The sequence below is a fragment of the Gossypium hirsutum genome, chromosome A03, assembly GCF_007990345.1.
Source record: "Gossypium hirsutum isolate 1008001.06 chromosome A03, Gossypium_hirsutum_v2.1, whole genome shotgun sequence".
In the NCBI taxonomy this organism is placed as follows: Eukaryota; Viridiplantae; Streptophyta; class Magnoliopsida; order Malvales; family Malvaceae; genus Gossypium; species Gossypium hirsutum.
In genome coordinates this window covers 90,385,869-90,401,970 of record NC_053426.1, presented here as the reverse complement: position 1 = coordinate 90,401,970, position 16,102 = coordinate 90,385,869, and the positions used below count along the sequence as shown (strand labels likewise).

General features: G+C 34.6%; 1 pseudogene; it reads left to right on the top strand.

Moving 5' to 3' along the window:
* Positions 1 to 9,041: 9,041 nt before the first annotated feature.
* LOC107887655 (multicopper oxidase LPR1-like) overlaps positions 9,042 to 16,102 on the top strand; it is an 88,805-nt pseudogene continuing 81,744 nt past the window's right edge.

The window sequence follows — 16,102 nt, the reverse complement described above, 5'->3', positions numbered from 1 at the left end:
ATTACACTAAAAATTATCCTAACTTAAATTAAACTCATAAATATTAATATTTGTTCAGGGTCGTGATTAGAGTTTTTTTTACAAATTTAAAGTTTATTAGCTCACTTAAGCTTAAGTAATTGCACTTCTCACATGTTTCAACCTCTCTTGTCTTAACTCTAAACTTTTCATGGGTGATTGATAGCAAATTAAATTTATGCTTTTAATGTATTTATTTTTGGCTAATTTTTAAACAAGATGCTACTAAACTTGTTTTCTTATAAGGGGTGAAATTGGAGTGCAAAAATTCAAAATCAAACAAAATGTGCTAAATTGGAACGGAAAGCAAAGAGGAGGGCCAAATTGAAGAATCGAAGAATTAGTGGTTGACTGGTTAAAATCAGATTTTTGAAAATTTTAAAAGTCTATAAATAGTTTAATTTTTATTTTTAGTTGATTTTTTTAGGAGAAATCTTGTTAAATTTAGCATGAGGAATGTGTATAAATACCTAGTGTTGGTGGCCTTTGAGGGACACACTTGAATACACATTTAGTTTGGGAATAAAATAATTCATTTCTTTTCTCCATTTATGCGTTAGTGAAGTTTTGGCATTCTGGCATTCTTTTTTCCAATTCAACACTTTGGCTAAATTGTTTCCCAAGTCCCTTCCCCTTTCCACTTACCATCATTTTTTATTAAAAATCATTTCCAAACGCCAACTAGCAAGATTAATTTCATGCTCAACTAGTTCTCTTTTAGCTTTAGCCTGATTATCGCACCGACAAAACAATTGTGAGATATGAACTCGCACTAAAAACTTTTCAACACGATATTCGCTATCTATCTGATAGATGACATAGTACAAATTCGTCCATTAAAGTCAATTCAGTTCCAATTCAAAAAGCGCACATAGGGTTGAAATTGTTTGGCGTAAAGTTGGGAAGTCGAATCACCCGTACTATATTCGAATTCCTACGAACAAATTGGCGTATCCAAGTAGGAAATGGCCAGTTGGATTTTGTCAACGGAGATAGTGATCAAATTTAAATGACCCACGCGGTTGAGGCCATTGATTTGAGATGGGTTTTTAGATCGCAAGATTGTCGAAATCTTAAATTACGGGCATGAGTCATGTCATTAGAAATTCGGTAAGGGTCCTTTGTAGGTCGTACCAGAACCGATTACACAAGGAAAATTTGGCAGTCGGGATGTTCTTGGTCGCTATAACCAGCTTATCGTTTAGAAGGGAAAATTTATTTTTTCAAGGATCGATTCGAGTTTGGAGTGTACCAAGGCTGATGCTAAGTTTTAATATATTTAGTTCACCAATTTAATTTAATTCACTTAATTTTATTTTGAAATAATAATTCTTTTTTTATTATATTATATTATATATTTGTTTATTTTATTTTCTCTTTCAACTAAATTCCCCCTTTCCATTATTTTATAGTTCTACACGCACAAGTCGAGGGCACGACAACAACCTAGGCTCAAAAATCTAGTCACGAAAATAGGAAGATTAGAAGTCTCAATCCCTATGGGATTGACCCTATTACTCTATACTACTATTAAATTAAGTTAGAGCGTAGGAAATTATATTTGGTAGTTTTGACGGCCATCAAATTTTAGCACTATTGCCAGGGACAAGAAATAAATTTTCTAATTTTTGTGTGATTTCTTTATGACCAAGTCAGAACCGAGGGCTCTAGCATTTGAACCAGAAATAGAGAATTTGGCTCGAACACTGCGAAGAGAAGCTATTCGGTGCAGTAAACGACCCTAATCCGACTTCGAAGTAGGATCTTATATCGAAGATATCTTTTTATTTGATGAACCAGACGAAATGGCAGATCAAAGTATATGCCAACTCGTAGCAGCACCAGATGAACAATAGTCACTATGCATAACTTATCCGACAGGAGAAAGGCTGTTCGAATTGAAATCAGGCTTAATTCATCTATTGCCCACCTTTCGCGGATTGCAAAATGAAAATATGCATACCCATATTAAAGAATTTCAAATGGTTTGCACAAGCATGAAATCTCAAAGAGTGACCGAAGATCAAATTAAACTTTGTGCTTTTCCTTTCTCGTTAGCTGACTCTGCTTGAAAGTGGCTATTTTATTTATCTCTTGGTTTAGTTAATACATGGTCTAATATGTCTCGTTTATTTATTGATAGATTTTTTTCGGTAACTCAAGTAGTTGAGTTAAGACAAGATACTGTAGGAATTCGGCAAAAGGAGACTGAATCGCTTTATGATTACTGGGAGCAATACAAAAATTTGTGTGCAAGTTGTCCACAACATAGCCTACTTGAACAATCACTTCTACAATATTTCTATGAGGGGTTACTCCCTATGAAAATGAAGATGATTGACGCTGCTAGTGGAGGGGCAGTAGTTTGCATGACTCCTCAAGGAGCAAGGGAGTTAATTTCAACGAAAGCTATGAATTCTCAACAATGTCAACCAATTATAGAATCTATGAGAAGGGTTCATGGGCTAAGTACTCCATCCTTGGCATATAAAACTGATGAGCTGACTGATGTAGTTAAAAATTTGATTGCAGAAAAAACGAACCCTACTTGATTGTGCTAAATTTGTACCATGCCTGATCATCCAACCGGCTCGTGTTCGATTTTACACGATGACACAACAACACAAGTAGATACCGTTGGAAACTTTCCAAGGCCACCTCAAAGGCATTATAATCCACATTTGAACAATTATAATGCAGGGTGAAGAGACTACCCAAATTTAAGTTATGGATCAAACCCTCGTTACAACTAACCATATTAGCCAAGGCCACCTAAGCCTCAACGCTATCAACCTCCAAAGACATCCCTTGAAGCCATAGTGGAGAGGTTAGCTGTTAGCACCAAAAAGTTCCAACATAGGATAAAAATGTACCTACAAGAACTAGATAAGCAGATGAGTAAGGTTGCGCTGACGGTTAGTCGTTTGGAGACCGAAGAGAAATTGTCATCTCAAACCGAGCCAAACCCACGAAAAATTGTGAATGTTGTGATCATGAGAGATGGAACAGTTTCGAAGCCAGTACTTGGCACAAGTCATGATCACGACACTGAACGGGAGGAACAAAAACCTGAACCAACAACTCCCACGGAGTCGACACCACTGAAACCATTCATTGTACAACCCCCATTTCTTGGAAGGCTTGCCCAGTGTAAAAGGGAGCGAGAAGAGAGAGAAATCCTTGAGTCATTCTGAAAGGTAGAAATTAACATTCCCTTACTCGATGCAATCAAACAAGTTTCGTACTTTGCAAAATTCTTGAAAGAATTACGGTTTAGCAAAAAGAAACTCCAAGGAAACGAGTTGGTAAGTGTGGGAGAAAACGTTTCTGTGATATTACAAAGCAAAATCACGCCTAAGTGTAAGGACCAATATATGTTTTCTATATCTTGAAAAATAGGTAATGTTGCATAAAGGAAGCCATGTGTGATTTAGGAGCATCTACTAACGTTGTGCCTTTATCTAATTTTAAATTACTAAACACGAGTCCTTCGAAAGAAACAAGGGTGATTATTCAATTGGCAGATAGGTCACGTGTGCATCCAGAAATGGTGCTGAAAGATGTCGTCGTCAAGGTGAATAAACTAATTTTTCTTGTGGATTTTTACATCATCGACATGAAGGACGACAATGTGAAAAATTCTTCTGATATTCTACTTTAGAGACCATTTTTAAGCACTGCATGTACAAAATTGATGTTCGAAGTGGAACACTTACTATTGAATTTGACGGTGAAGTGGAAAAAGTTAATGTTTATGAGGTGATGGGTCGACCCAATACAACGTCAAATGTCTCTGGTATCGATATTATTAAACCACTAACAAAGTTACATTTTGAATATCATGAAAAGGATGAGTTATAAATTGTGCTTTGCAAAAGTTTAGATCTCGATGCTATGGATAAACTAGAGGAATTATTGACCATTAAAGAACCAATACATGAAGTTGTCATTCATATAGAGGCCTTAAAATTAGAGCTCAAATCATTAACAGAACATTAAAGGATTCTAATAGAGAAAAAGGCAAACCCGAATGGAGAAGCTCAAAGATGCCTCAATCCACCGATTATGGAGGAATCCAGAAAATGCTTCATGGTCAATGGGCAAAGGTTGAAACCTTTCTACGAGAACTTTCAAGTTCACATAATGGAAGAATTAATTCTCGATAAACAAATGAATAACACTTAGGTCATCGAGCTAACGACGTTAAACAAAAGCGCTTTTTGGGAGGCAACCCATATTTATTTTAATTTATTTAATTTCAAATTAAGTTTAATTTATGTTGAAAATAAAAACAAAAACAATAAAATTATTATGTAATCTATTTTAATGTGCTATTTTCTAAGAATGATGGTGGAGGTTGTCTATTTTCATCTAAAAATAAATTAAAATTAGATTTCTTTTGTAGGATGGGCATTTTTTTGAAATTTTAGTGCTACCATTTGTTGAAACATACACCCAGGACTGAACTAACCAGAACAACCCAAACCACCCCATACCGAATTAAACACACATGAGGAGTACATTTGACCCTTCTCTTTCTTATTTATTCTTTTATTATTACTCATTCAGGGCAATATGGGCTAAGTAGGGGGTGTTGAATTAGTAAGTATGAATGATTGTTTCTCTTTCGCATGTTTTAATTCTTATGCTGGAATTATTCGTTAATTTGTTTGACATTGAGCCTTTAATTCCTATGCTTAGTTAATTTAGATAGTTAGGTTGTTCTTGAATTAAAGTGTTCATTATCTAGTTTAATCGGTATAAAGTTGAAATATTGTAATTAGATTGTTTCATGAAAATTGATTCTTTATAAATTTTCTTGGTAAATATATCATTCTTAGTTATTTGATTTTAAATGTATTTGTTAATGAAAAAAATGAAAGAAAAAGGAGAAAATAAAATAAAAATTAATTCTACTTCGCTGATGGCATAAGTTATTAGTGAAGATTACAAAAATGTGACCAAATGAGGTGCTTGGGTTGTTATCTCATTTCTGTAAAAAGGTTTGAGTGACAAGCTGAAAACTTGCAAACACTTCGCTAACCAAGCTACCATGAGTAGGGAAAAATAGTTTGTTTGGAGACGTGTCAAATTGAGTAATTGGGGTAAAGTACTTGAGTTGTCATCTCATTTCGTGTAAAAAGGTTTGACTATGTCCTAAATGCCTTGCATAATTAATTAAGAATATATACCTTGCAAAGTTTGGTTCAATTTCAATTTAGTGAAATGATTGAATTTACATGTTTAAATTTATAGACACTTGTTGATTAAACTGAGTTTTTGAAATTTTATTCATTTTTCGCCTAAACTATTTGCATTGACAATGGTTGCGGAAGAGATGCTTGGTTTTTGATAAATTATCGGATAGTTTCCAGTATAGAAACATACAATATGCTTGAGGACACACATTGGCTAAGTAGGGGGAATTTGATAACAAGTTAAATTTGTGCTTTTAACGTATTTATTTTTGGCTAATTTTTGAACAAGATACTACTAAACTTGTGTTAAGCTTATCAGAAATGAAATTGGAGTGCCAAAATTCAAAATGAAACAAAATGAGCTAAATTGGAACGAAAAGCAAAGAGAAGGGCCAAATTGAAGAATTGAAGAATTAGTGGTTGACTAGTTAAAATAAGATTTTTGAAAATTTCAAAATTCTATAAATAGTTTAAACTTGATTTTTAGTTGATATTTTTTAGGATAAATCTTGCTAAATTTAGCATGAGGAATATGTATAAATAATTAGTGTTGGTGGCTTTTGAGGGTCACACTTGGATACACATTTGGTTTGGGAAAAAAATAATTCATTTCTTTTCTCCATTTTTACGTCAATGAAGTTTTGGCATTTTGCCATTCTTTTTTCCATTTCACCACTTTGGCTAAATTGCTTCCCAAGTCCCTTCCCCTTTTCACTTACCACCATTTCCATTAAAAAATCATTTCCATACGCCAACTAGCACGATTAATTTCATGCTCAACTAGTTCCTTTTTAGCTTTAGCTAGGTTATCATTCCGAAAAAACAATCGTGAGATATGAACTCGCACTAAAAACTTTTCAACACGGTATTTGCTATCTCTCCGGTATATGGCATAGTACAATTTCGTCCTTTAAAATCAATTCAATTTCAATTCAAAAAGCACGTGTTGGGTTGGAATTGTTTGGTGTAAAGTTGGGAAGTCGAAGCGATTGTGCTACGTTCGAATTACCGTGAACAAATTGACATGTCCAGGTAGGAAACGGCCAATTAGATTTCATCACGGGAGATAGTGATCAAATTTAAACGACCCACGTGGTTGAAGCCGTTGATTCGAGTTGAGCTTTTTAGATAATAAGGCTGTTGAAATCTTAAGTTATGAGCATGAGTCATGTGGTTAGAAATTTGGCAAGGGTCAGTTTGCAGGTTGTATTAGAACTGACTACAAAAGGAAAAGTTGATGGTCGGGACGTTCTTGCTCGTTATAACCACCTTATCACGTGGATGGGAAAATCCATTTTTTCAAGGATTGGTTCGAGTTTAGAGTGTATTGAGGCTGTGGCTAAGTTTTAATATATTTAGTTCACCAATTTAATTTAATTCACTTATTTTATTTTGCAATCATAATTCTGTTTTTATTTTATTTTCTCTATCAACCAAATTCTCCCATTTCATTTATTTACAGTTCTACATGCATAAGTCGAGGGCATGGCAGCTGCCTAGACTTCAAAATTTGGTCACAAAAATAAGAAGACTAGAAGTTATATTTGGTGGTTTTGACGCCTAGACTCTACTACTTTTTTACTACTATTAAATTAAATTAGAGCGTAGGAATTTATATTTGGTGGTTTTGATGCCCATTAGTAATAAAAATCTAACCGAAAAATAAAATTGCAAAATGGAGTTTTTTTACTTTGTAGAAGCTGCCAGTGTGGATTTACAATGTTATCTCATTTTTTTTCTCACTGCCTATGATAATAGGGTTTATATATTTGGCTCATAACAAAGTTTGTTATCTATTACCAATGTCATATATCGAGTTCAATTATGAATGATTATAATATGATAGCATACCATCAAAGTAAGAAAACTATATAAACATAACTGTCATATCGTTATGCAATTAGCCATGGTTAATTCATTAACTTTAAATTAATCATAGTTAAAACTTTTAGCCATTTTTGACGAGTATTTTACTAAAAAAGGCCAATTTCTAACTTTATTTACGGAAATGGGGCACTTTAAAATTTCTTTACCGGAATGGGCCAAAAAACCAAAAACCTGCCTATGTGGAAGCGTTTTAAGGGGAAATTTCAAAAAAGCGATAAAAAGCGCTTCCCTAAAGGAGCGCTTTTGCCATGTCAGCATAAAACGTGCTAATGTGGAAGCGCTTTAGCCCGTGTTTTTTCTAGGGCTTAGGGTTATTTGCATGTTTAGGGCTTAGGGTTTATAGGTAGGTTTAGGGTTTTTGTAAAAATAAATTCAGGTTTTATTTGTTTTAGAATTTAGGGTTTTGGAAGAAATAAAGTAGCATTAAGGGATTTTAAAAAATAAATTAGGGTTTAAAATTTTAGGGTTTTAAAAGGTAAGTGATGAGTTCTGAAAAATTTATTTTGACAATATGGATTTTTTTTTGTATAGTCAGCAAAAGTACTAAAAAAAGCTCCCAGTTGGATGCTTTTTCTGTACAGTAGTTTGTGAAAGAATAATTTGGAGAAGATGGTTCTGAAAAAATAGGTTCAAAAACACTTCAAGTAGGATGCACTATCAACAAAAGTACTGAAAACAGCTCCTACCTGGATGCTCTTTTTCTACAGTATTTTCTAAAATTTTTTTTGAGAAGATGGTTCTGAAAAAATAGGGTAAAAAACGCTTCAAGTAAGATTAACTGTCAGCAAAAGTACTGAAAAAGCTCCAAGCAGGACGTATTTTTTCTACAGTACATCCTGCTTGACCTTAGGCTATAATTGAGCCAAATTTCATTCTCTTATTGCATAAGTTACAGCAAGAGAAATTGGAGAAGTTTAGAAGAATAGAAATTGAAGAAGTTCAAAAGAATAGAAATTGAAGAAGTTGAGAAGGTATAAGTTGATTTATCATATTAATATTTATACGAATCATTATATTTTTGCATAATGTTTTTTGTTTTGAATTTCTTTCAACAAATAATTTGGTTGAAAATGAGTGAACGTATTAGTGCTGTTATTTACTACAATGGTGAGGTTGACACCGAGAACGGCGTTATGCTTTGGTTAATCCCGTGACTTATGACTTATTTGATATCAAAGGTAGTCGTGGCTTGGAGGCGATGGTGTAGACTCATCTCACTAGTGAATCAACCTATCTTGAGTTATATGTACAATTTTCATCGCCAAATGAAGCACTTATGACTTCAACATCTACTGCTGTTCGAGAGGAATACATTAACCCTACCCAACAGTCCGTTAGTGGGAGGCAGAACACAAAAGCGTCCATTTTTGGTGGCAATATGGGATGTACGACCCCTGCACAACACTTCGTTAGTGGATGAGTCATGCACCTTGGTAGGTCGATGTTTGATGCTAGAAATACATATTGGGGAATGGCATCAACTTCTAGTGGTTAACAATCCACATCTGATTGGAGACATTATGAAACATCTATGAAAAGGGATGATGTACTCACTACGACATCCACCAGCGAGGGGACCTCGTACGTTGCATTGATGGTGGGTCGGATGATGAGTCTGATGTGGATCCACCCCGAGAGCCCAGCCTTGATGGTGCAAAAGTTGCATTATTTTCTGAACTAGAGCCTGTTCCAACTGAACTTGAAGACGATGAAGGGGGTTCAGATGAAGAAGAAGAAGATCTACGATTCACGACATACTCGCCTCTAGCTTACATGCTTAATATCGATCTATCAGCAGATAATGTATTGGAGTTTCCAGATCTAACACACAGGAGGCATGACCACACAAGTTCGTCGTTGGATTCTAGTGAATTGGTAGTTGGTAAGGAGTTTTCCAGTAAGGATGGTTTTCTCGGTGCATTGACATAATATAACATCATGGACAGAGTTAACTACCACGTGGTTAAATCCAAATCCGAGAAGTTTGAGGCCAAGTGTGCAATGCGAGACAGTAAATGTTCATGGAAAATCATAGCTTCAGTTAAGAGGAGGACAGGGTTGTGGGAGATAAAGAAGTTCAAAGGTCCACATACTTGTGTTGTCGGTATAGTATCACTGGGTTTTTAGGGTTTTTGAATATTACTGTTATTATTTTATGTTGCATTATTTAACGTACTCATAGGTTGACAGGTGTTTCAAAAGATCATCCTAAGATGGATTCAAATATGATGGGGGCTTAATACTACTGATGGTGAAGGCGGATCCTAGGACTTCTTTGTCGGTTTTAATTGCTAATTTTCATAGCAATTCAAGTACACGGCTTCTTACCGCAAGGCCTGGATAGCTAAGCAGAAGGAGTTGGATAAGATGCAAAGTGGGTGGGACGCTTCATATAATGAGTTGTGGCAGTGGTGTCAGGTGCTGGAGAGGTATGTCTCAGGTTGCGTAATAGAGCTTGAAATGGGCCCTACGTACTACAATGATCGCTTACTCTATGGATGCCAAGTGTTGAATCGTCTATTCTAGAACTTTAAGCAATACCGGGATACATTTGTGTATTGCAAGCCATTGGTACAAATTGAAGGTACCTTAATGTATGGTAGATATACCCATAAACTACTGCTAGTTGTGGCACAGGATGGTGATAGGAGGATCCTTTCAATTGTATTTACAATAACACCGAGGGAGTCAAGTGACGACTGGGATTTCTTTTTTTCTAGGTTGATGAGGCATGTCTGCCCCCAACCTGATATTTGTATTATATCGGAGCGGGGCCTAGAATACTAGCCACAATTGAGAGATAGGGAAGCCTATGGGATCTCACACACCATCGGTATTGTCTAAGACACGTTGCGTCCAACTATTATGGGCAATATCGATCTACCACTGAACGACAACAAGTGACCAACATTGGTATTTAATCGCCACCAATATTATTTCGTTTGTAATATTCAATTTATTCTGAATGGAAGAGTAGTATGTAATTATTGCTATCCACTTAAATTGACAGGGTACGAGATCAGTAAAGACCGTTTTCATGAGATGTTGGCAATTTTGGGGGTTAATTAACGATCAAGATGCAAACTATCTCTGTAACATACCTTTCAATCAGTGGACACAAGCATACGACGGTGGCCTACAATATGGTCATATAACCTCAAACCTAACTGAATGCATAAATTCTGTTCTAAAAGGAATGTGTCATTTGTCGATATTCTCCATTGTACGGGAGACATAATTCTGTTTGGTGGCATTATTTCCAAAGTGAGCGACGAGTTATAAAGGTCAAATACAGGGAGGTCATGTATGGTGCTGGACGGTAGTGCAAGAAATTAATAAGGCAAAGGCAAAGGTATGGGCCAACATAATGCACACAGTGTGTCAAGATCGTAACCATCTATGGTTTTGTGTGACAGAGATAGACAAACCAAACCTGTAACGACCCGATAGTCAGAGGTATCAGAAAATGTATTTTTGGGACTTTGTTTTCATAAACTCGACCCATAAATATTTTTATTAGCTAATTGTTATTAAATATTTATGAGGCTAGCTTAGTAGCTAATTAATTTTTAAAATAGTGAATTTTATGAAATTAGGAGTTATTAAGGTACAGGGACTAAATCACGTAAGGGTTAAAAGTTTGAATTATAAATTGAAATAAATTAAAGGGAATAAAGTAGAAAAAATACCAATTAGTAAATGGTGGGATGGTAACCGACCATGTCTTAATGATTTTGCTTGTGTGTATTATGTATATATATTATATATTAAGTTATAATAATAATAATAGTTATATTAATATAAACAAAAGAAAAGAAAGAGAATGTTTCATTCTTTGTTACATGCAAACAAAAGAAAGAAAGAAAAATGAGAAGTCACGCACGACTAGGGGTTTGGAAGTTCAAATCCAAACTGGTTAGTGCAATTTAGTCCCTATGCTTGTAACTTTTATGTTTTTGGAATCTTGGCACTTGGGGCTACCCGACTCATATTGTAATTTTTAGTATTGTCTAAAATTTTAGATGTTGACACTGTTGAATAGTTTAAGTATTGGGGATTAAATAGATAGATTTTTAAGTTAGAAATGAAAAAAGGGCTAAATTGTGGAATTAATTGTTGATTTTGAACAATAGGGACTTAAATTGTAAAAAATTCAAAATTAAGGGGTTGAATTGGAAAAGCGGAAGCTAAATGTGGTCTAGAGTGAAATTAGTATAAAAATATGAAGTTAATTGTGAAGGTTAAAATTAGTCTCGATTTAGGGACTAAATTAAAGAATAAGCAAAATATAGTGTAAAAATTGAAATTTAATGTGAAGTTGAAATGTGTAATATTAATGTGATTTAATTGTTTTATTCCATAGCTAACGTCGTACCAGAATCCTCGAGTAAAAAGGGGAAGGATAAAATCAACATTAAATAGCTCAGAAATCATGGTTTGTGTTTCTGTAATCCGAATTAAATAGTAGATTATTGTATATATAATTGTTTGCATATTGTAAGCATTTGAGGTGAGTACTTTGGTACTTTGGGATTGAATTAAATTTGCAATTGAAATGAAATGGATTAATTTTGTATATTATGAAACATATTGACTATGAATATATGTGTATTGAGAAAAATGTGATTATTATCAAATTGAATATATGCTTATATGTGATGATATATATTCATGAAATTGAGACATTGGTTGTATTGAAAAGTGAAATGAATCCCTATTAACTATATCAGGCTGAGTCGGATATAGATGACATGCAATAGGATAGGAAGAGTTCAGGGATTACTTTGACCTCGAGTCAATGAAGCAGTGGGTGCCAATTTGCTTCGGTTTAACCAATGAGACACTGGGTGTCAATTTATATAGCGTTGGGCGCAGTTATTACTTCGAATTTATCCGATGAAGCACCGGGTGCCAGACTGGTGTGTTTGTTGGATCCATGTATCCGTCCGAGTCCGTGTTGTGTTAATAGGGGAACGTAAATTAATAATTTATGTGATTGATGTTGAAATAACAAAGATAAGAAATGAATATGATATGAGAAAATATTGAAATAGAAAATATGAATGATAATGAGATGATAAATGAAATATGAAATGATAAATTAAGATGTGAAAATTGAATGAATTCAAGTATTGATTAAAGATATTAATAATGCCATTGCATGAGATGATGTTATCAAATGTTAAATGAAATGTCATTGATATATGTACTTATATATCTGAACATGTGAAAATCTTAGTATATGTGAATAAGGAATGAGCAAAAATTATATTATTAAATTGAAACATATGAACATAGCTTACTTGTTGCATTTTGCATTTTAAATACTTACATCAAGTTATGTTATTTGGATTATAGAAATGCCAATGAGTTTTACTCAGTATGCAATTTTATTTTTCGTACGCAGGCTAGGTACTATACGAATTATTACCGACCCAGCATCAAATCACAAATCCCGAGCTCAAGTGTGGTGATATTTCATTTTTTAATGGCATGTACCTAGGGAGTCTTTTGTTTATATCATTTATAAGATGTTGTTAACTTAGTTGCTAGTGAAATGATGGTTAAATGTGTATATGGTTGTGGTTGAGGCTATGTTGGTATACTAGCCTAGTTTATATGTTGGTATGTGATTGTTTAAAGCTTGGTAGCGTAGCATAGTTCTTGGTATGTGTTTAGCATCATATTTGGTAACTTTAGAAGTTTGAAAGTTAGTTCAAATATGGTAAGTGTGACATGAATGAAAGTCTTGAATGTTTGATGTGTTGTTGATGTAATTGAACATATAAAATGTAGTACCAATGAGGGTGCATTGGTTAGACATATTAGGTGATGAATTTGGTGTATTTTGGGCATGTTTAATCATGTTTTGAATAGGTTAAACTATTGGTAATTGAGTTGCTTAGTGTCCAAGTAAATAGGAAATGGTAAACTTGAGTTCTAAGGTACTTTTGGGTGCATACAGCTTGGGCACACGGATGTGTGTCACACACAGGCAACACACATGGGCGTGTGACCCAAGTCAAAGAGTTATATGGCCTGGCCACATGGATGTGTGACCCCTGAAATCAAATTTTTTTTTAATTATTTCCTAAACTTCCAGAATTGTTTCAAATTAGTCCCTATCTATTTTTAAACTATTTTTAGGGTCCCGTAGACTCGTAATAGGGGCTGTAAGACTAACTTTTACTCTAAATTGGTGTGGATTAGGAAACCTAAATTAAGTGCATTCCACTAACATCATTGAAGGTAAATTAAAAAGATATTCGTAGATAGATTATGGACTAATACTCTGATGCAAATAATTGGCATAGTCTTGTATGCATCCGAATTCTGACATTCTGGAAGGGATAAATAGTGATAAAAGTGTAGATAGTGGAAGACTAAGTTTAGCAATGTATAAATAGTGATAAGAGTGTAGACAGTGGAAGACCAAGTTCAGAAATGCATAGCGTAATTTATTATTCGAATGTATAAGAATCTATCATGAAAGTATTAGATTGTCGTGATCTACCCCTGCATATTATAATGTTATTAGTTAGTTTATATGTTGATTATGATTGAATTAATTGTTTGATTTATTAGTAATGCTTGTGACCCTAATCCAACGATAGAGAGGTGTTAGGGGTGTTACAGAACCAAGGTATTACCAGTGAGCAATATTGTGTATAGCTGAGAAATAGGACTTGCGACTGTGGGAGGTTTGACACATTTCGTTATCCATGTGCTCATGTATTTGCAACTTGTTAGAATCTCTGTTTGGATCCCATAAGTTATGTCGACGAAGTGTACCAATTAGAATACATGTACAACGTGTGGAGTCATGTATTCCTATCAGTCCTAGATGGACGTAAGTGGTTTCTATATCGCTTGCTTCGTTTAAGTTGTTACCGAATAGAGAATTGCGCTGCAAACCAAAAGGTCGACTTGCTCGATTAGAATACGTGATAATATGGATATCCAGGAAGGAACAAATCAACAGAAGTTTTGGGAATGGTGTAGGAACCTAGGTCATGCAATTTGAACATGTCCAAATCGAAACAGTTCATAATCGATTAAATAAAACTATGAAAAAATAATTTCTATTGCCTTATTTAAAAGAACTTATATTTTATTAAATAGGACAAAATACACAAATAATTTATACAAAAATATTCAAAACAACTTCTAATTTATTAAATGAAATAATATAAAAATAGTTTGTACAAATATATTAAAAAAAATCAATGCATGTGCCAGTTGGAATCAGTGCCACATTAGGGTGGTCAACGGTTATGCGCTGGATTCCTTCTTGGTTCAGTTTTCGACGGGGGTTATGGTTGTTCGAGAAATTTTTCTGGTTGTGGGTGTTGGGAGGTTGACCCACCTTGATAGAACGAAGATTACGGAGGTGTTTGTGTAACGCCCCAAAACCCGACCTAGGAGTTTAGGTCGAATTTCAGAGGTCACATTGATCACCGAAGTGATCTGAAAATTTTTTACAAAATGAGTTGTTAAAATCTTATTCGAACACAGTTATTGAAATCGAAATAAACCATTTAGCCCATTTAGGATTAAAAACAGAGAACTCAAGTCACATTGAAACGGCTCGAAAATAAAGTTCCGAAGTTTCTAGGAATCAAAAGAAAACTACTTACGAAAATCCAAAATTAGATTGTACCACAGTCTTTATAGCTGTTTACAGTCCGAAACAATTCATAAATTTAAAAATCTGAAAGTCCATTTATTAGTCCGGCTTAAAACATGTCACTCTGAGACCTCTAACATGCCAAGTCCAGCTACAGAAAACGAGGGTACATGAAAAGGGATAAACTAAGGGGTGAGCTATACGAGCTCAATGTGAGTTCAAAAACAATAGATAAGTGAACACCAAAATTTCATAATAAAAAAAAACTCAGTGGCAATCCACTATACAAATAGTCTACACAAACAAATCAAATGTATCAGTACTGAAACATCTCGATCTATAAACAGTTAGCCTCACAATCAAACAGACAGACAGAATACAGAATGAATGCAACAAGTAATAAAAAACCCACCCAACCGACCCAACACCTATCCGTCCTCCAATCACAGTCGAAAAAGAGCTATTTAAGCTCATCCAACCATGCACACCACATATGACCTCGAAAGGCCCATCCAACCCTATACGCCTAGTATGTGGACTAAGCCACTCAAATGTTAATATGCAGCAGAGGTGACATATATGTCGTACTGTGCATTGTGGTAAATCGCTGTACAGACATGTAACAGTTGAAACTGCCAGAATAGATCAGACTCCCTTCTATTTTAAGACAAACTTACAAAAACAGAGTATGAAATCAGAAATGCACACATTCAAATACCCAAAATCAGAATCAAATATAACATAACATCAATTAACACCCAACCGAATTGCTTAATTAGAGCTATGATTGCGAATAACGCGCAAGTCCAGGCCGAAGCAAAGTCCTGACCACCATTACAAAGACCTAGCCAAAGGCTGAAACACACAGAATCATAATCAGATTAAAAATAGACACAGTACAAAATTTGTAGACATAAGGCCACACGGCCGTGTGGAAAATGCGCAGGCCGTGTGGGGGTCTACACGCCCATGTGAAGGCCATACACGCCTGTGTGAAGGCCACACACATGTGGAGAGGGCACACGCCCATGTGAGCAACTAATTTAAGAACTCAACTAATTTAAGTTGAAAGTCATAGAAAAACATACCAAAAGACGACACTTACCCGATTCAAACTCATATTAGATGGAAATGTGAGGCAATGACATGTGAAATCAGAAAGAAAATAAGAAGAACAAACTAAAATGATTCCAATAACAAAACCACCAAGAAAAAAAAAAGGGAGAAGGAGGAGAAGATAGAAAGAAAAACAAACATGCTAGAGAGGGAGAAAAGAACGTGTTTAAAATCTTTTTTTAATTCACTGACTAAAATAAGATAAATAAATACATAAAATAAAAACAAAAATACATAGATATATAAAATAAAATTA